Source organism: Sinohyriopsis cumingii, chromosome 6 (genome assembly GCF_028554795.1).
Source record: "Sinohyriopsis cumingii isolate HCF-2022 chromosome 6, ASM2855479v2, whole genome shotgun sequence".
In the NCBI taxonomy this organism is placed as follows: domain Eukaryota; kingdom Metazoa; phylum Mollusca; class Bivalvia; order Unionida; family Unionidae; genus Sinohyriopsis; species Sinohyriopsis cumingii.
The window spans coordinates 54,621,839-54,644,423 of record NC_142966.1 but is presented as its reverse complement, the minus strand read 5'-3'; positions in this window follow the sequence as shown (position 1 = coordinate 54,644,423).

The following is a 22,585-nucleotide window of genomic DNA, read 5'->3' as shown; positions in this document are numbered from 1 at the left end:
ATCTCGCTAACCCAATTATCGTCGTTGCAACATCAACCTGGCGTTCTATTGATTCAATTTCTCGCCCGTCAATAAGATATCTGGCGCTCTCAAATAACGCCATGATACCGTTGTTAACGAAGCCAACTCGAGCACGATCGTCATCTGCGTATGGTGCATTATCGGCGGCATTTGTCACGAGTTCTCCCTCAATTTCGATAAACGCTTCACACGGCAAAAAATATTTACTGGTATCTTGGACTTGAAGTTCAATTCGCGATCGTAGGTCGGGTTGCGCTGCATAATAAGAATAATATTGATAATCACGGACAGAATCGTCCCTGCGCACTGGGGCATCCATATCAAACGCGGGATCAGCGGTTCGCGCAAACATCTTATTATTTATCATGTTGATGTTTTCAATTGCGATTTTTTCGTCGTAAATTCTTTGAATTCTGTTTAAGACCACTCCCCCGCTATTGCGTTTATGGGCGCGTTGGTGGACGACTGAGCCTCCAACGACTCTAGTTTTTCTTCCACGGCGTTATTTATTACTTTACTGACATTTGCAGGCATCACCGTCGTTGATGGCATCACCGGTGGTTTCTGTTTTTTTCTCCTCACCAACGACATTAGTTTGTCCTTTGCTGCAGAAAGCGCCTTTCCGGCAACGTCTCCAATAGCACTAATACCCTTATCACGAATAACATCAATAGCCTTCATTCCTAATTGTTTGGCTAACGGCGCTACTTTTGGAGCCATTCTTGTAAATAACCCCGCAATGGTGCTACCGAGACCATCTCCATAGTACGCGCGGTAAACAGGCAATCGCGAGTTTACCACGTAGACGAGTACTGGTTTATCGTGGTTGTAGTGTATGATCATCTTTATTATAAAAACACCGGTTTTTCAATTAGTGATTGTGATCACCAGTGATTGATCACCCCCTTCCCCTTTCCCACCGCCGTGTGGAAAACCGGAATAAATTTTATCAAAATTTCCTTGGGTTTTTGCCCTCGATAAAAATCCGGTTTTTTTCCGGTTTTTTCTTGATTTTTGGTCATTTTTGGTCATTTTTTGTTGCCTATAGTCGTTTTTTTTCGATTTTTCAGCAAAAACATCGATTTTCTCTAAATGATTTCCTGGGGTTTTTGCCCTCGAAAAACGGTCAAAAAATGGCAAAAAACGGTCAAAAAATGGCAAAAAATTGTCAAAAACGACCAAAAACGGTCAAAAAACAACAATTTTAATCGTCCACTAACTCGTCTATGAGCGTTCGATACGCACTAACGTCCATGATACCGCCCGTAAATAACCGCTTGCAAATATCAGCGGCCTCATTGATTATTTCCGGAGAATTATTTCCGGCTCGTTTTCCTCCGATTAGTACCTCTAGCCGTGATATATCACTGAGAACACTGTTAGGACAGGTAACGCCGTAGGATTCTTTGCCAACAGAGTATCCTTTTCCTTTTTTTGGTTTTACCCTTTTTTCAACTTCCTTGTGGAATGCGTCGTAATCGGGATCACCACGATGTGGTAATGCATTCTCGTGTTTACTCGCTAAATACACTATTCTTGTCCAATCCTTTAACGTCTTTATATTTTTCTCGTAACCGCTATTGATATGCTCCTTATCTCGTATGCTCTTAGCAAAATTGGAGGCAGTAAAATCAATTAATTCTTCCCCCCTGCTGCTGAAGCCTCTAATTTGATCTATTGTGCTCTTCTTAAGTACATTACGGGGTATATTCCCCCTTTTCTCTTTTTCTTCCGGTATTTCTTCCGGTATTTCTTCCGGTATTTCTTCTTCTGGTTCTCTTGCGGTAGCACCTAGTTCTTCTTCGTCGGCCATTGTAACATAAGGTTCTTGTGGTTCGGTTATAGCGAGTGGTGGTGGCCTCCGTGTTGTAGCAGCCGCTATTTTTGCAGGGAGTGTTTCTAAAGACCTTTTTGTTTGTTCGGTCTGAGCCGCTATCTTTTCAAGCGCATCGAGGACGGGTACAGTTGCCGCCGTAACATCTTTGGTCGCTTTAGTTACCGGGGCAAAGAGTTGTTCGCTTCCAACAGTAAAATCGGTTTGTAGTTGCTGCCGCGTTTGAAGTTGTTCTCGGACCCTGTCTCGTAACGGTATGAACTTTTTAAGCGCCGCTAGCCGCTCTCTGGCTAGCCGAGTAGTAAGTGATTCGCCTACCATTATTGCAATTGCGAAGCAATTTCTAATTTCTCGCCGGAGTTTTCGTCTATAATCCTTCTAATGTTTTTGATCTTACTAGAAATCTCCCGGCGTCGTTCATAAACACGTCCGAGTTTTTTTCGTATTATTTCAACGGCAGTGAATAGTCCAATGAATGCATTTGCGTCATTGTGGTACAAGTTTTCATTGATCGTATGTTGTAATCGTTTTATAAAAAAGTACTCGCGGGCCAGGGTAAAACGCCCCCGTTTCGACTGTTCGTTAATAATCTCGTAATCGGATAATATTTTTTCACTGTCGAGACCATCAGATAATTCAATTCCTTGATTTTTTAATTTTGAAATCTCGGCTAATATATTATTGATGTCTTCGATATTCATTATTCTTATAGAACATCTTGTTTTTAAATAAAAAAAATGAAACCCCCGTGTATCAATTCCGAAGGTGTTTAATAATTCGTTTTCTTCCGGAACAGACAATAACGTTTCACACTGTCATGGCGACTTCGTCAGCGCCATGGGCGCCGGTGACTTCGTATCTATATATAAAAATCGAATTCTGTGGCCCGTCTTTTTTGAGATCGCTGTTTTAGTTATATTCTCTGCAACATCTCGAACTGAGGCTCTACAAATATCGAAATATTTTCCCGCCTCATTCATCGACTGAAACATTTTTTCTTCGTGCGTTGATGTATCAAACGATTTGACCCCCCTTGCCTGCTTTGAAAACTTGCCAGTTTGGCCTTTTTTATTGTTTTCACTCTGAGAGATGGCTTGCAGGTTTGTAAGAGAATTATCAGTCTTATTATTATTAATATGATCAATAACGAGACCGTCGTTGATCAGTCCGTTAAATGCTTCAAATACCACCCTGTGAACAAGATACATTTTCCCCCCGGCACCAAATATCAAATACCCGTGATTATTTACGGTACCAACCGGCTTCTTCAGTCTACGATTTCTAACAATGCCGTCGCGAGATGCCTCGTAATTGACGAGCAGGGGATGCGGCTGAAATTCTCGGTCCATTTGTATAATAATACTACTTGTCTAATTTATTATTTGGTTTAATTATAAATCTTTCAACGTAGTCTTGGGGGGTTTTGATGACGAAGTCGGCGGTGGGGTCAATGACGGCGTTTTTTATTCGTTTGTCATAATAGCGTTTTAGTTCCCTGTATCGCTTTCCGCCACAATTGATACACAACTGCGATTTTCCTCTTACACCGACGTGGCAAACCAAGCATGGGAGGGGGCCAAGAGAACCATTACGGACGCTTTGTAAATGATACCCGCAGAATTCACCTCTACATGATTTATTGCACGGGGTTTTGACCCAATCATCAACCATTTGCAGTGATTCATTATACTATATTCTTTCATTTAAATACTTGTTTTAATTATATGGATGAGTTCGAGAGATTAGCAGCAATTAAGCCCTGGAAAAATATTAAGTTCAATCTCGATAGAGTCCTCAAGGACGCACCAAAAGCGTTAATAAACGATAGAACCCTGTTGAGTAAAATACGCGATTGTATCGATGAATTCAAGCGTGATGGTGCATCTCATAGTTGGTCAACATTTCGAATTGATGGCGTTGTTGATGCTACCATGAACGACAACCGCGCAGCAACGATAATATCACAACTTGACGGTAAAAAGTATTTCTTCAGAGTAAAATTCATTGTCCGGGTGGAATCAGGTGATTGGATCATACGTGATAAATTTGAACCAGTTCTCAGCGACAAGAAAACAGTCATTGTTAGCCGCGACTCCAAGCCGGGGCTGTTAACCGGAATTGACAGACCATACTATGAACGAGCGTATCCTGAAACAGCAGTTGTTTATGGAATATACCCGTTAAATAAGAAACCTGATATCGGAAAACTGAAACCAATGAAACAGTCAACGGGGATAAATTGTGCAGCAGAACGAGTAATAGAGCATTTTACAAATGCGTGTCGAGGAAACAAATTGACTGATTTACGACGTAGCAAAATCAACCAGTGGGAACTAACCGTAAAAGAGCGTGGAGCAACCATCAGCGACATAGCGAGATTAGAAACGTCGTTGAGATTTCCAATAACCGTTACAACGATAACCGGTGAAGTATTATACGAATCAAAGTACAAATCAAATGGGGCCCCAATCAAAATTATTGATCATAACGAACACGCATGGACGCCCGCGATCACAGTGTTTCCACGGGATAGAACGGTAAAGTATATCCCGGGGGAATTTATACAAGATGGTTTTCTCGCGGAGAGGAAACTATTTGATGCTATCGCTTATTTGTGTAAAAACGACCCTGTATCAGTGTGGTTACTTCGCAGCGCTGAAAACGATGCGGATACCTTTGATCAGTTTGTAAGACCAAACGGTGAATTATATCGCACTGAAGCATTTCACAACAGGATGAAAAAAACCGCCATAGAATTTGAGGAGCATGATGAACAACTGCTAACAAATTGTTTTACGATTCCATCGGTTGTAGCTCATGTTGCAGCAAGGAAAAATGCGTGGAGTCCAACGCGCAAGGAATTTCTACCGGATGTACAATCCAGTTGTTTGGAATACTATCACGGTGGACTATGGAACACTAAATACAACCGCGACGCTATGATTTCCGTTGATATGGTTGCCTGTTATCCAGCGAGTTTTCTCGGGTATGGATCCGCCGCTGAGTATTTCAAACGATTTGGACACCCCAGACATGAAATGACTCGTGTTGCTATTAATGGACCACTGCCTGATTTTGATTTAACCGGATTCGCTCGCATAGTATCATTTGAGTTCGCGGCAGGACTTCATCGCTGTTGCTATATTTGGATCGGTAGACACATGGCTGAAAAGAAGTGGTTGCCAATAGCGCTGCTACGGTATATGATTGATTGTAAAATGCTAGTTTCGTTGATTGTCAGTGACGCGATTATATCATATCGGGCGCAGACTGAAGTCTGGTTACCAGAACCAGAGCGTCTAGATAGCATAATTGACGAATCCAGAAAACACATCGATGCCGACGAGGAATATATCGTCGAAGGGTCCAAAAAGATCTTCAACCAACGAAACCACGAGGCAAAAGATCTCGGTAGAAGAATAATCGGCAAGTTCACACAAGGTGGAAAAAACTGCGACTACAAACGATATTGCTCACGGCTGATTATAGATGACGCAGAATATGATTTCGTAATCAAGGACGCAGTGGCGAAAAATAGATACGTGAACTGCGAAACAGCTTTCTTGTCCAATGGAACAAGGTTGGGTACAGTTGTTACCTACAGCGATGGAGACAGCCCGGCATACCCGCATTTGAGGGCATCTATGCTGGGTTACGCCGCTATCAATTTATTCTTGATGATAAATAGATTTCCTGACACCGCCGTTAGAGTAGCCGTTGATTCGTTTTATGTTGACGTAGCGTATAAGGAAAACGTAGCCGAGTTTACTAGTCCGGACGAGAGTTGGGGTACATGGAGAATTAAAAATGAAATACGACGCGATTATTCCCCGTCAGCGGATGTCACCGTTGAGAACAACTACTTACGCGGTGATAAATTGTCAGAATGGTCTAATGCACCACCGTGTTCTGATCAAATTTGTAGACACAAGACGGTTTATTTAAGCGGCTGTGGCGGGTCAGGAAAGACGACTCGGGCAATTGAATTATTTCGAACGCGGGCAAGTATAATCGTGCTTACACCGACCCATAGACTAGCGCGAGAGATAAAACAACGAAATGTTGACGCCGTTACTTATCACAGCTTTTTTCGATACAGCGGCGGTGAGTGGACTCCTGATCGAATGGGGGAAAAATTTATTCCTGAGGTTATCATCTGGGATGAGATATGTACTGTTTCGTTAGATACTTTACAAATGTTTCTTGATTGGTTGCTGCTCGCGAATACAGCGGTGATCATGTGTGGGGACCATGGCCAACCACCACCATTTGTCGGCGAGGGCCCACATGATTGGTTAAAGGGTTTTGTGGACTATTATGAAGAAACCGATACTGATTACCGAGCACTTGATGAACAACTGCGCGAGGTTAAAAAATTAATCAGATTACAACCGGATAGAATTCAGTGTGAAATAATCCGCGAGGTGATTCCGGAAACGCCGTTAAATGAATTCTGGGAAACATGGAGACCAAACGATTTGATTGCAGCGAGTAGAAAGATAGTCAGAGACACACTTCAGCGGAAGTTGTTTACGTTGCATAAGGAAAAGTTTCCAACGCGTCCAGTGCCGTTATGTTATAGACCCGCGGATACACGGCGGCAGAACATTGAAGTTGAGATTCCAGGCCGGACAGAAAAACAAATTCTCGTGCTGAATGATATCGTGCTCGTTGATATCAGCGTCGTCGAGGACGCGCTACGTGCTGATAAATCCCCGTGGACACTAGGATACGCAACAACAATACATTCCTCGCAGGGACTAACCATCACGGATACAATTGTTTGGATGGTTGATAACCGCATCGAATGGTCAAATCTAGTCTATCTTGCGGTGTCCCGAGTACGGAGGATAAATCAGCTTCGAAGAATTGTTGTTGACGGAGTCAGTGACGACAACGACATCATCGATGCAAGCGTCATTGATAGAAAACTCTCGGGTTACCGCCAACAGGATAAAAAAAAACAACGGCGTTTTGATATTGATGCCGAATTAATAATTGCGTTACGACAACAACAGAATAATCACTGCGCGAGTTGTAATTGTGTAATGCGCTGGCGCTATTCGGATAAAGACGCTCGCCAATTTACCGTGGACAGGATCGATAACAGTCTCGGTCATGTCAAAAACAATGTGAGATTGACCTGTCTTGAGTGCAATAGACGCAACGGCGCTAGTTAAGACCACGTGGGGGCAATTGAGTATCGTTAGGTATCACTTGTAGTTGCTCGCGTGTAAATCCGCGCTGAGGAGCAGTTGAATTCAGTCTATAGATCGGTGGTCTACCAGTTGATCGTGTTATCGCTGATATGTTATGTGTGGTAACACTCCAGATAGGATCAGTAGCTCTTTTTTTACCGCCTTCAAGCTCTCCTGGTTCATACAGATATCTAACAGTGACATCGCCGAGAATCGGCTTGGAAACGCTATCTATTTTTGATGTTCCGGGTATATACTCGTATTTAATCGCGTCGCTGGGCTTCATGTTGATTGCTCGGGTAATCTCGTTATTTAACGCTGCAATTACGCCTGGTAACCTTTTAACCCATTCACGAGATCGTTTTTCTTGGATGAATTCCTTCGCGTATTGATATCCAAATAACCGTTCAGCAAGAGTCCGATTGAATCGTTCAACAATTGCCTGATCACGATGTAGCGCAGTATGACCTCGTCGTATCGCGACGCTATGATGTTTCAACGCTGATAAAACAGCGCCGCGAAATTCACTACCAGGATCAACTTGTAATAGATTTGGCCAGCGCAGAGGACCTCTTCGATAAATCCGCTCAAACGCATCGGCTACTTCAGTTGCTGACTTTGTTTTTAACGGCTCCGCTTGTTTGTATCGACTCGCAACATCAACTACGGTTAGCGCGTATTTGTAACCGTTGTCATGCGGCAGAAATAGTATATCAGCCTGATGAACTTCATTGGGTACGCTGACATCAAAGCGCGAGAAGTTGATTTGTTTAGGCGGTGGTAGATAGATTTGCCATATAGCCTGTTTGGATAACCAATTAGCCGCAACGGCCCTCGTTACCTTTGCAGCGCTTGCAAGCTTACCAATTGCGGCCTTCCCCTTCCAGTATCCTCTCGGAGAATAATAGATGGATTCCATATTGTTATTATAAACGCTAGCGTTTTCAATTACCAGCGCGAGAAGCTCCGCTTCCAATCATTAATTTACCTTTCATAGCCGATTTTACCAACCATGAGGCTAATTTTTCCTTGAAGGATTTATCAGGAATAGCATTTAACGCGTGAATTAATTTTACGTCCGCGATATGACGCTGTTGCAGATCGCTACTTTTGTAGTAAGCAACATCATGAGCATGACACGCCTCATCGATAGCGTTTATTGGATACTCACCGGGTTTGGGCTGATTTTGATCATCGAGTCTGATATCTAATCGTGTTCCGGGGCCACAGTAGCTATATCCTGGGAGGTGTTTTTCTCCTGGATACTTTGCCCACGGGGTTCCGGGGAGTTTTGATAACTTGGCTGCAATATCACCTCCTCGCTTTTTTTTAAAACACCCCCGGGTCTAATAGAAATAAATCTAAATTTCTTTGTACCGCATTGTGCACACTTACCAGTAAGGGCCGATCTGTTATTTCTTGTTGTAACGGTTGTCATATCATTTGTGCCAGTACGCACTCTACACTTTACACAATATAGATCCATAATTTATGTATAGAGACATGAATATAATTAACTTTTCAGCGACTAAAACAAGAGAACCAGTTAAGCATGTTGCAGCGTTACCAAACTCGATCCGGATGATTATCATCGGACCATCTGGATCCGGCAAGACGCAATTGCTACTTAATTTAATAATGAGATGGATGAAGTGGGATAAGTTGTATTTAATCGCCCCTAGCGTAGATGATCAACGATGCTACGAGGTGTTGAAAGATTTCAACGAGAATGCATCAGCGATCGCTAAAAAAAATGTTATTGAGTTTATTACAGATATCAATGATGCACCAGGTATCGATGATATTGATGGCGACGTTAACAATCTAGTCGTGTACGATGATGTTATGTTAGACAATCAAAAAAACCCAGCTAGGATATTTTCCAGAGGCAGGCATAAAAACACCGACGTGATATATGTCACTCAACGATACACTCAGATTCCAAAAGTAATCAGAGACAACTGTAATATTCTTGCTGTATTCAACGGCGTTGATACACACACGCTACGAAATATTTGGCAGACATGGTGCGGCGGTGACATGGACTTTAATGTTTTTCGAAACTTTTTTAGTCATGCTCAGTCGACCCCACATGGATTTGTAACGATAAATTTACATGATCCTCGGACACGATATCGTATCGGACTTGACCAAATATTCGGTTAAATTGTAAATAACCACTTAGCAGCGGGGGGGGGGGGGGGCGATGACATCGACGCGGTCGTCGCTGTGCTTACCTGACGCTGACGACGCTGGGGATCGGCATTAATTAAACCAAATGACGTCCGGACGATCCCCTCGACGACGATGTCGTTTTTTTTTTTACCAGGCGCTGACGACACCGGATCCGCTGAGTGCAGAAAGTACTAATTAAGCCAAATGACGTTTGGACAAAATGTCGGATTCGCCCCCCCTGCTGCTAGAAGAGAGGGATTCTTCGGAAGAAGAGAGGGATTCTTCAGAGGAAGAAAGAAGACAATTCTATTTAAAAGAAGCAAAGAAACAGGAGAAGAAAAGAAGAAGGGAAGAAAATGAGGAAAAAACGGTGAAGAAATTCAAAAAACAGAGAGACTAAACAAGGAGAAAGAAGAAGTCAATGAACTTTTAATTAAAGTGTTCTGTTGTGAATTGTGAATTGGATTGTAAAAAATGGATAAAAGAATACATGAATGATATAAGGTAAGTGTCTTTGAGTTTTGATTTTAAAATAAGAAGCTACACTCACGCACTCATACACAGACACGTACTATAAGGGTAAAATGGGTGGGGTTTATTTTTGAGTTATTGGCAAATTGAAATTGTATTTCTTTTCGAGAAATGTGGGTGGCCCTGAAAAGGGCCTTTTTATTTTGGTGTAGGGGTGAGTTTAACCAATCAACTTTAACTGCCTTAAGCCTTTGCCACGGCCAAGGCCTACTTCTGATGATTGGGTTGAAATCACTAAGGTTGGTACGACAGGCTTAGTTACAGGGTTGGCGTGTTTAGCTCGGGAAGGTCGTATTCTCTTCGGTCGTGATAAAGAAGTCTGATACATTTGTTTCAGACTTCTTAACTCCGCTAAAATGTCCAACAGTACCGTAGCCGTTTGATTTTCACCCTCTTGTTTCTTTGCTGCTACTTCTTCTTGCTGTTGTTGCTGTTGTTTTTTTCTTACCTCTTCTTGTTGCTGTTGCTGTTGCTGTAGGAGAAAAGCTTGTTCCGCTTCCTTTTGTCGTTGCATAAATTTCTCCAATTCTTCTTTCTGTCTCTGTCTAAAATTCTCCACTTGCGGTAATGAAGAAGGTAACGAAGGTTCCGGAACAAATTCTTGCGAGGTAAGAAAATCCACAAAATCCCAATGTACCTATTCTGAAAGTAAGTCCGGGTTCCCTTGGGCAGTCTCCCCTGCTGGTGCACCCCAATGGATCGTTTTCTGAGTTTCCGTCATGTTGAATCACTGTCGCATAGATTGACTGCACACAAGCGCTAACGAATCTATATAGACCACGTGACGTCACAGACTGCTCTCTTCGGATTGGATGCGAGCTGACTGAATTTTGTAACGCGTGTTCGGATTGGTGAATGAATTCAATCCGTTTCAATCCTTCCTGTACCTATAAATAAGCGCAGTTCACTGCATTGATTCACTTGTTCTCGTCGCTTCAAGATGTGGACCGATGTGCAATCTTCTACGCTTGTGTCTTCCATGATGTTCCGGACGGACATGCTCATGTATGTCCGATCCAAGTGGACCGTTGTCCACAGGACAAACACCAGCCTGTGGATACGTAGGATCTACGTTGAAAGACAAGGATGCCTGAAAAGAGTGCTGATTTACGGACCAACAGTGAGACGTAGCCTAAGGATTAGAAGAAGACCAATGCGGTACCATTTATGTTAATGAATACATTAACATAAACCCAAAGGCCCTTTTCAGGGCCAGCCATATTTCTCGAAAAGAGATAGCCTTTCCATTGCCTACCCTTTTTTTTTCAAATTTAAATTTAAATTTAAAAAAATTTAATAAAAAAAAATCCCAAAAGCCCAAACTCTATTCCCCATGTTAATTTCCCCTTGTCGCTAGACAGACCCACACTATAGTTCCATGTTAAATTCCCCTTGTCGCTAGAGTGACCCACGATTTATTCCCATGTTAATTTCCCTTGTCGCTAATCTGACCCACGATTTTTCGCCATGTTAAATTTCCATTGTCGCTAATCTGACCCAGGGGTCTCTGTAATGCTAATTCCCATTGTCGCTAATCTATCCCCATTTACTACTGAGGTGAGATGGCGGTGATCCGTTACGGAGTGCGCTTTAGACCACTCGGGGCCCCTCCACAAGGAGGGAGGAGCATCATTATCTTTACCATAATACTGAATGCTCTGGAAAAAGTAAAGAGACAACAAGTTCAAGACCAGTGCACAGAATTCTGTGAAAACTTTGGAATATGAGACAAAATCAGCTAACAGTCTTAAACTCATCCCAGTATTTTCCTTTCTTATAATAAATATATGTGGATTGGTTTTGTATTTGCACAATAATAATATAGGACATATTTGCAAATAATAAGCATCACAACAAACTCAGTTCATGTTGTAGAGTAGCTAAGACTGCTGAATCATTCTTTTTTACCAATAAACCTCCAAATGACGCACCTGTGGACCACTGAACCTTCGGAATATTTAACCCTTTATTCGGACCAATGAACCTTTGGATCATTCAACCTTTATTTCTGACCAATAATCGTTCGGATTAACGCACTTTCGACCAACGAATCTTAATGCCACTGAAACCCTCTTTCAGATTGACCCTTCGAATCAATATGAAACTTCGAAACAGTTAATCGTTCTTTTTTGCCTTAGAACTTTCGGATCAATAAACCTTCGGATTATTGAAATGCAACTACTGATTCTTGGTGGAAGGAAATTACAAAACAGTGATAATCAAGACAATTAATAAACAAAACAAAAAAAAAGCATTGAATGACTATATGTAATGGATTCGTTTTCATCAGAAGGTGTCATGCTACGTAAGAGTTGTTTGTGGTTCTTAATTTGACACGTTGAAGTTGCTGCAATTTCTGTAACGATTTTATTTTTATCGGGTGGAGTTCTTGCACCATGCCCCCCCCCCCCCCCCGAGGACCCCAGCGTTCATTTCACAATAGTTGCCTCGGTAAAATCTGCAACATTTATTGGTCAAACGAGATGTCCAATGTAAACCTATATTGAAAGACGGGATGTAACACTATTTTCCTGGCGATCAAGATCAGTGGCTCGGGCACGTAATGAGGATGCTCCAAGAACGGATAACCAAGGTAGCCCTCAGATGGATATCAGCTGGTAAGCATAAATGTGGATGGCCAAAGATAACCTGGTAAAGGACAGCCATGACCTAGCTGGAAGAGATGGAACTTTCCTGTTGCGAGGCACAAGTCATTGCTCAATATGACCTAGATGGCAAAGTTGCAGCCTTATGTCCCATATGGGAAGTCCACACACACACACCATTTGTAGGTAGCTTTTAAGGAATGACAAGAGTCCATGTGCACCTACGCATCCAGAGAAGTCTCCCAAACTACGAAGTAAAATGGCTACGCAATGATCACCGGATAATTTTTTGTACTGTTAAGAAACGTTATTGGCACCGTCAGCGTAACATTGATGTCTGCAGCACGTGCGTGGACAGTCAGTCCACAGTTGAAATCGACAACTAAACGTAAAGCGCATTATTATTTAACACATTTATAATTTATTAGTTAAGTGGAAGTCAACAGATGATATTTAATGTGCGAACTTTATGAAATGTTCAAGACGGATTAATGCATGCTTACAGATTTTAAGCTTTGGCGCGAGATTGGGGTGGGTGGTGGATATAAAACTTTATACCTTTTTCTTTAGTCGTTACACCATGGATTTTGACCACATGACTTAGAATGATCAAATTATAGGGATAACAGGCCAAATTTAAAATTTCATCTCAGGTATATAAATATGGTGATTTTGAGAAGCATCAGAAATAACAAATTGGCAAATAAAGTATACTTCTTTTCGTGGTTTTTGCTCATAGCAAGCGCAAACAACTTATTTTATTGCCTGCAAGAAAAAGAATTCTCCAAAACAGTGAGCATTTTTTGTACAGTGTATATATTGAAAACAACTCCAGTAATGAAAATTTATTTGGGTTAATTAATGAAGCAGTCACTAGAGAATATAACCAGACTGTTCTTGAGGCATAATTTGCAAATGTATGTAAAGGAAATTTTGGGTAAATGTGCCTAGGCCAATCTACAATTTGCATCCTTAATTACCCAGACTTTACAATTATGAGTGTATGCCCAGTCCAAAAACCAGAATTTTTGTAAAGCTTGTTTTTAGTCCTGTTTTCTTCATGTGAAGGTGAAAAACAAAAGAGATTGGTAACATTTGCCTCCTTACCTTTCACAAGAAATCTATAAGGACAATATAACAAGACAATCCAGGTATTTATTCCTTTTAAATGCCTACCTGTATTAGAATTTGTTTAGACTAATTCATCTAAAAATATTGTTTTTATGACTGAAAGTTTACATTAAATATTTATTTTTCTCTAATATTTCCTGTGAAAAGTTAAATACAGTACTGTATTAACTTTATTTATTTATTTATTTATTTTGCATTTGCTTTATTGCATAGTTGGATTCTGCTGGCATTTTTTTTTCATAACACTTAACCTATTTTTTAAACTGTGTAAAGTAACAATAAAATCACAGACAAATGAAGATGTTTATGCAGGGGGAATGGATGATGTAACAGCATGAGCTGTGAGTAACCTTAAAAACTTAAAAAGTTTCTTTTAAATTATTACAGGGTGGGGGTCTTATCCTTCAAAAGAAAACACTCGTATCTCATCTGTGAAGATACAAGTATAAATTTGTATTAATCTTTTTTACTACTACAATAATTTAATATCCAGAGGTATCAAGCAGGTTTTATACTATTTTATAGCAGTAATAATACAACAAACTGCTGGTTACAGGTAGCAGTATCAACAATATTTATATTCATTGAGTATATAGTTGCGACCGAAGGAGTCTTACGTTTTATCAGTAAAGTACCTTACAATAAATCACCTAAATAAATATAAATGTATTTATATTTATTATCCTGGTAAGATGATTTCATGTTGTCACAGATTTCGTTTTACGTTATTAATAAAATGTCACTCTACTAGCTACCTCTTCCAGTTGCTCAAGCGAGAGAACTGACACTTTTCCTGTTAAAGATGACATGGAGGGTATGTTATAATACAACCCTATTCCCATGAAATGAAGTTAAGTACCACAATATTCTTGTCACATTCAATATTTAGATACATAAATAAAACCTCTCCCGCATGAAACCCTCCATGATCCACACGTTTTATGGATTTTTCTTGAAAATGTTCTGTGATTCGTATCATTCTTAAGGAAAGGCCATATGGTTTCTTTTGTGCAGGTTATCACGTAAAATGTTCCCGCTATTCATGAAATTATCCAAAGTTAAAAGAATGGGAGCCCTGTAAAAAGGGGTACCCTCTCTTAACAAAAATAGTAAGATGGTGGCACTTGGCTTGACTGAAGCACCCTTTAGTTAGGTTATTATCACTTCATATTAAGAATTTGATGAATAGGTATTAGTGCATATCTTACACCATAGTGATGTTTAACAGCTAAATATATTTAATAAACTTCAACTTGAACATGTATTTCTTGGTTTATAGAAAAAGATTTTTTTTAACCTAGTTAAAATGTGCAGAACAGCAGATGCACAGTGCCTTTACCTGTAGTATGACCATATGTAATGTTGGATCAATTGCATAATACAGGTCATGCAGGTTTACAGTACTATTACAGTAATGGGTGTCATTTTTAGAATTTGATTACAAGCTCCTTTAGATGGCAGTCATTCACTTCATTTGGATCCTCATACGTCCATATTCCGTTTTAATATCATTATTTACATTCTCAGAAAAGATGTATATGGCAAAATAGTGTTAAAGTACATGGACCTTTTTGTGTGACAAAGTTGACTTAAAAGTATGATCCATTCAAATGGGATTGAACAGCGTGCATCATGATGTCACAGTGAAAGCTGGATGTGTTGAAAAAAGTAATTATCTGTTATAAGTTATGATGGACTCGGTGTTGTCTTGACCCAATTTAATACCTAACCACTATTGGAACAGTCAATAGGAGGCAATAACTTTTTCTGGAAGTTTTTAGATCATAGTTAAGGTACAGAGGATTTCACATTCAGGATCGAATAGACTTAGGTTAAACTGTACTATTAAAATTTAAAACAAGAACTGTTATTTAATTTGACAGACTAAAATGCTACAAATAATTTATGACTGCTTAGATGATCATCCTCAACAGATCTCTCTGACATATTTTGTACATGTACTGTAATAGCGCTGTAATGCATTTGAACCACTTCCTGCACCAGTATGTGCACTGATATAGCAATATTATCAATATATTGATGCATAAGTGAATTGTTTCTCCCATTATATTTTTGATGTACTTCCTCACTATTATAAACTATGCTCCCTTTTCAGTAAATAGGTTGCCACATGGTACTCACGGTACACCATAGTCTGTTGCTGTCTTAAAATGTTGGTCTGCATTGGCAGATAATCATCTGTTGCTATCTTGAAATGTTGGTCTGCATTGGTAGATAATTATCTGTTGCTATCTTGAAATGTTGGTCTGCATTGGCAGGTAATCATCTGTTGCTATCTTGAAATGTTGGTCTGCATTGGCAGATAATCATCTGTTGCTATCTTGAAATGTTGGTCTGCATTGGCAGATAATTGTCTGTTGCTATCTTGAAATGTTGGTCTGCATTGGTAGATAATTGTTGCTATCTTGAAATGTTGGTCTGCATTGGCAGATAATTATCTGTTGCTATCTTGAAATATTGGTCTGCATTGGTAGATAATTGTCTGTTGCTATCTTGAAATGTTGGTCTGCATTGGCAGATAATCATCTGTTGCTATCTTGAAATGTTGGTCTGCATTGGCAGATAATCATCTGTTGCTATCTTGAAACGTTGGTCTGCATTGGCAGATAATCATCTGTTGCTATCTTGAAATGTTGGTCTGCATTGGCAGATAATTGTCTGTTGCTATCTTAAAATGTTGGTCTGCATTGGCAGATAATTGTCTGTTGCTATCTTAAAATGTTGGTCTGCATTGGCAGATAATTGTCTGTTGCTATCTTAAAATGTTGGTCTGCATTGGCAGATAATCGTCTGTTGCTATCTTGAAATGTTGGTCTGCATTGGCAGATAATTGTCTGTTGCTATCTTGAAATGTTGGTCTGCATTGGCAGATAATTGTCTGTTGCTATCCTGAAATGTTGGTCTGCATTGGCAGATAATTGTCTGTTGCTATCTTGAAATGTTGGTCTGCATTGGCAGATAATCATCTGTTGCTATCTTGAAATGTTGGTCTGCATTGGTAGATAATTGTCTGTTGCTATATTGAAATGTTGGTCTGCATTGGCAGATAATTGTCTGTTGCTATCTTGAAATGTTGGTCTGCATTGGCAGATAATCATCTGTTGCTATCTTGAAATGTTGGTCTCCATTAGCAGATATATGTCTGTTGCCATCTTGAAATGTTGGTCTGCATTGGCAGATAATTGTTTGTTACTATCTTGAACTGTTGGTCCTCATTGGCATATAATTGACTGTTCCAATATTAAAATGTTGGTCCTCATTGGCAGATAATCGTCTGATGAGAACTTGAAATCTTGGTCTGCATTGGCAGATAATTATCTGTTGTTATCTTAAAATGTTGGTCAGCATTGGCAGGTAATCGTCTGTTGCCATTTTGAATGGTTGGTCCTCATTGGCAGATAATTGAATGTTGCCATCATGAAAGGTTGGTTCTCATTGTGAAATAATTGTCTGTTGCAATCTTGAAATGTTGGTCTGCATTGGGTGATAACCGTCTGTTGAGATTTTGAAATGTTGGTCTGCATTGGCAGATAATTGTTGCCATATTGAATTGTTGGTCATCATTGGCAGATAATCGTCTGTTGCCATCTTGAATTGTTGGTCCTCATTGGCAGATAATTGTTGGTCTGCATTGACAGATAATCATCTGTTGCTCCCTTGAAATGTTGGTCCTCAATGGGAGATAATCGTCTGTTGCTATCTTAAAATGTCATTCGTCATTTAAAGATAATTGTCTTCTGCCATCTTGAACTGTTGGTCCTCATTGGCACATAATCATCTGTTGGAATCTTGAAATGTTGGTCTGCATTGGCAGGCAATTGTCTGTTGCCATATTGAATTGTTGGTCCTCATTGGCGGTAATCGTCTGTTGGTACCTTGAAATGTTGGTCTGCATTGACAGATAATTGTCTGTTGCCATCTTGAATTGTTGGTCTTCATAGGGAAATAATTGTCTGTTGCGTTCTTGAAATATTGGTCTGCATTGGCAGATAATTGTTGTGAGCTTGAAATGTTCGCCTGCATTGGCGGATAATTGTCTGTTGCCATTTTGAGCTGTTGGTCCTCATTGGCAAATAATCATCTGTTGCCATCTTCAGCTGCTTGTCCTCATTGGCAAAGAATTGTCCGTTGCAGTCTTGAAATGTTGATCTGCATTGGCAGATAATTATCTTTTGCCGTCTTGAACTGTTGGTCCTATTGGCAAATAATCATCTGTTGCCATGTTAAACTGTTGGTCCTCTATGGGAAATAATTGTCTGTTGCAATCTTGAAAAGTTGGTCTGCATTGGCTGATAACCGTCTGTTGACATCTTGAAATGTTGGTCTGCATTGGCAGATAATTGTTGCCATATTGAATTGTTGGTCCTCATTGGCAGATAATTGTCTGTTGCCATCTTGAACTGTTGGTCCTCATTGGTAAATAATCGTGTGTTGCAATCTTGAAATGTTGGTCTGCATTGGCAGATAATTGTCTGTTGCCATCTTGAAATGTTGGTCTTCATAGGGAAATCATCATCTGTTGCGTTCTTGAAATATTGGTCTGCATTGGCAGATAATTGTCTGTTGCTATCTTGAATTGTTGGTCCTCATTGGCAGATAATTGTTTGTTGCGAGCTTGAAATGTTCGCCTGCATTGGCGGATAATTGTCTGTTGCCATTTTGAGCTGTTGGTCCTCAGTGGCAAATAATCGTCTGTTGCCATCTTGAGCTGTTTGTCCTCATTGGCAAAGAATTGTCCGTTGCAGTCTTGAAATGTTGGTCTGCATTGGCAGATAATTATCTTTTTCCGTCTTGAACTGTTGGTCCTATTGGCAAATAATCGTCTGTTGCCATGTTAAACTGTTGGTCCTCATTGGGAAATAATTGTCTGTTGCAATCTTGAACTCTTGGTCCTCATTTGCAAATAATTGTCTATTGCAATTTTGAAATGTTGGTCCTGATTGGCAGATAATCGTCTGTTGAGATCTTGAAATGTTGGTCCGCATTGGCAGATACTTTTCTGTTGTTATCTTGACATGTTGGTCTGCATTAGCAGGTAATCATTTGTTGCCATCTTGAACTGTTGGTCCTGATTGGCAAATGATCGTGTGTAGCAATCCTGAAATGTTGGTCTGCATTGGCAGATAATTGTCTGTTGCCATCTTGAATTGTTGGTCTTCATTGGCAAATAATCGTCTGTTGTGTTCTTGAAATGTTGGTCTGCATTGACAGATAATTGTCTGTTGCTGTCTTAATTTGTTGGTCATCATTGGCAATAATTGTTTGTTGCGATCTTGAAATGTTGTTTTACATTGGCATATAATTGTCTGTTGCCATTTTGAGCTGTTGGTCCTCATTGGCAAATAATAATATGTTGCCATCTTAAAATGTTGGTCCTCATTGGGAAATAATTGTCTGTTGCAATATTGAAATGTTGGTCCTCATTGGCAGATAGTCGTCAGATGAGATGTTGAAATCTTGGTCTGCATTGGCAGATAATTTTCTGTTGTTATCTTAAAATGTTGGTCTGCATTGGCAGGTAATCATCTGTTGCCATCTTGAATTATTGGTCCTCATTGGCAGATAATTGAATGTTGCCATCATGATAGGTTGGTTCTCATTGTGAAATAATTGTCTGTTGCAATCTTGAAATGTTCGTCTGCATTGGCCGATAACCGTCTGTTGAGATCTTGAAATGTTGGTCTGCATTGGCAGATAATTGTTGCCATATTGAATTGTTGCTCCTCATTGGCAGATATTTGTCTGTTGCCATCTTGAATTATTGGTCTTCAATGGGAAATAATCGTCTGTTGTGTTCTTGAAATATTGGTCTGCATTGACAGATAATTGTCTGTTGCTATCTTAAATTGTTGGTCATCATTGGCAATAATCGTTTGTTGCGATCTTGAAATGTTGTTTTACATTGGCAGATAATTGTCTGTTGCCATTTTGAGCTGTTGGCCCTCATTGGCAAAGAATCATCTGTTGCCATTTTAAACTGTTGGTCGTCATTGGCAAATAATTGTCTGTTGCAATCTTGAAATGTTCATCCTCATTGGTAGATAATCGTATGTTGAGATCTTGAAATGTTGGTATGCATTGGCAGATAATTTTCTGTTTCTCTCTTGAAATGTTGGTCTGCATTGGCAATTAATCGTCTGTTGCCATCTTGAAATGTTGTTTTACATTGGCAGATAATTGTCTGTTGCCATTTTGAGCTGTTGGCCCTCATTGGCAAAGAATCATCTGTTGCCATTTTAAACTGTTGGTCGTCATTGGCAAATAATTGTCTGTTGCAATCTTGAAATGTTCGTCCTCATTGGTAGATAATCATATGTTGAGATCTTGAAATGTTGGTATGCATTGGCAGATAATTTTCTGTTTCTCTCTTGAAATGTTGGTCTGCATTGGCAATTAATCGTCTCTTGCCATCTTGAATTCTTGGTCCTCATTGGCAGATAATTATCTGTTGCCATCTTGAAATGTTTGTCTGCATTGGCAGATAATTGTCTGTTGGCATCTTGAATTCTTGGTCCTCATTGGCAAATAATCGTTTGTGGCGATCTTGAAATGTTGGCATGCATTGGTAGTTAATTGTCTGTTGGTGTCTTGAAATGTTGGTCTACATTGGCAGATAATCATCTGTTGCTGTCTTGAAATGTTGGTCTGCCTTGGCAGATAATCGTTTGTTACTATCTTGAACTGTTGGTCCACACTGGCAGATAATCGTCTGTTGCCATCTTGAATTGTGGTTCTCATTGGCAGATAATCATCAGTTGCTATCTGGAAATGTTGGTCTGTATTGGCAGATAATCGTCTTTTGCAATCTTGAAATGTTGGTCCTCATTGGCAGATAATTGTTGGTCTGCATTCACAGATAATCATCTGTTGCTGTCTTGAACTGTTGGTCCTCATTGGCAGATAATTGTCTGTTGCCATCTTGAAATGTTGGTCTTCATTGGCTGATAATTGTCTGTTACTGTCATGAAATGTCTTTCTGCATTGGCATTTGTCTGTTGTCATTTGGAATAGTTGGTCCTTATTGGCAGATAATCGTCTTTGGCCCTCTTGAAAAATTGGTCTGCACTTTGAGATTATTATATTTTGCCATCTTGAACTGTTGGTCCTCATTGGCAAATAATCACCAGTCTTATAATGTTCCTCATTGGCAGATAATCGTCTGTTGCCATCTTGGATTGTTGGTCTGCATTGGCATATAATCATCTGTTGCTACCGGTATGTTGAATTGTTGGTCCTCATTGATTGATAATCATCAATTGCCATCTTGAAATGTTGGTCTGCTTTGGCAGATAATTGTCTCTTGCCATCTTGAACTGTTGGTCCTCATTCACAAATAATTGCCTGTTGCAATCTTGTAATATTGGTCTGCATTGGCGGATAATTGTCTGTTGTTATCTTGAATTGTTTGTCCTGATTGGCAGATTATCATCTGTTGCTGTCTTGAAATGTTGGTCTGCATTGGCATGTCATTGTCTGTTGCAATCTTGAAATGTTGTCTCCATTTGCAGATAATCGGCTTTTGCTATCTTGAAATTTTGCTCTTTATTGGTAGATAATCATCGTTGTGATCTTGAAATGTTGGTGTGCATTGGCAAATAATCGCCTGTTGTAATCTTGAAATATTAGTCCTCATTGGCAGATAATTGTCTGTTGCTATCTTGAAATGTTGGTCTGCATTGGCAGATAATTGTCTGTTGCTGTCTTCAAATGTTGGTCCTCATTGGCAGATAATTGTTGCAATCTTGAAATGTTGGTCTTTGGCAGATAATTGTCTGTTGCCATCTCGAATTGTTGGTCCTTGTTGGCAGATAATCATCTCTTGCCATCTTGAAATGTTGGTCTGCCATTGGTAGTGAATTGTCTGTTTCCATGTTGGACTGTTGGTCCTCATTGGAAATAATCGTCTGTTGCAATCTTGAAATGTTGGTCTGCATTGGCAGGTTATTGTGTGTTTCCATCTTGAAATGTTGCTCTTCATTGGCACATAATCGTCTATTGCTATCTTGATTTGTTGGTACTCATTGGCAGATAATCGACTGTTGATATCTTGAAATATTGGTCTGCGTTGGCAGGTAATTGTCTGTTGTTTTCTTGAAATGGTGGTCGTCATTGGCAAATAATTATTGCATTGGTTGATAATTGTCTGTTATTGTCATGAAATGTCTTTCTATATTGGCAATTAATTGTCTATTGCCATCTGGAATCCTTATTGGCAGATAGTCGTCTTTGGCCATTTGAACTGTTGGTCCTCACTGGCAAATAATCACCTGTTGCAGTTTTATAATGTTGTTCCTCATTGGCAAATAACCGTCTGTTGCTATCTTGAATTGTTGGTCCTCATTGATTGATAATCGTCAGTTGCCTTCTTGAAGTCTTGGTCTGCTTTGGCAGATAATTGCCTGTTGCCATGTTGAACTGTTGGTCCTCATTTGCAAATAATCGCCTGTTGCAATCTTGAAATATTGGTCTGCATTGGTGGATAATCGTCTGTTGCTGTCTTGAATTGTTTGCCCTCATTGTCAGATTATCATCTGTTGCTATCTTGAAATGTTGGTCTGCATTTGGCAGGTAATTGTCTGTTGTAATCTTGAAATGTTGGTCCTCATTGGGAAATAATTGTCTGTTGCCATGTTGAAATGTTGGTCTGCATTGGCAGATAATTGTCTGTTGCTATCTAGCAATGTTGATCTCCCTTGGCAGATAATTGTCTGTTGCGATCTTGAAATGTTTATCTGCATTATCAAATCATCGTCTGTTGCTATCTTGAAATGTTGGTATGCACTGGCAGATAATTGTTTGTTGTTGATTTGAAATGTTGGTCTCCATTGGCAGATAATTGTGTGTTGCCATCTTGACTTGATGGTCCTCACTGGCAGCAAAGCGTCTGTTGCTATCTTTAAATGTTGGTATGCACTGGCAGATAATTGTTTGTTGCTGCCTTGAGACGTTGGTCTGCATTGGCAGAGAATCGTCTTTTGCGATTGAGTCACATAATCAAAACAACTTGACATCTAAAATATTTTGTTGTTTTGGTCATTTTACTGGAGCTTCCAGTCATGTGACAAATT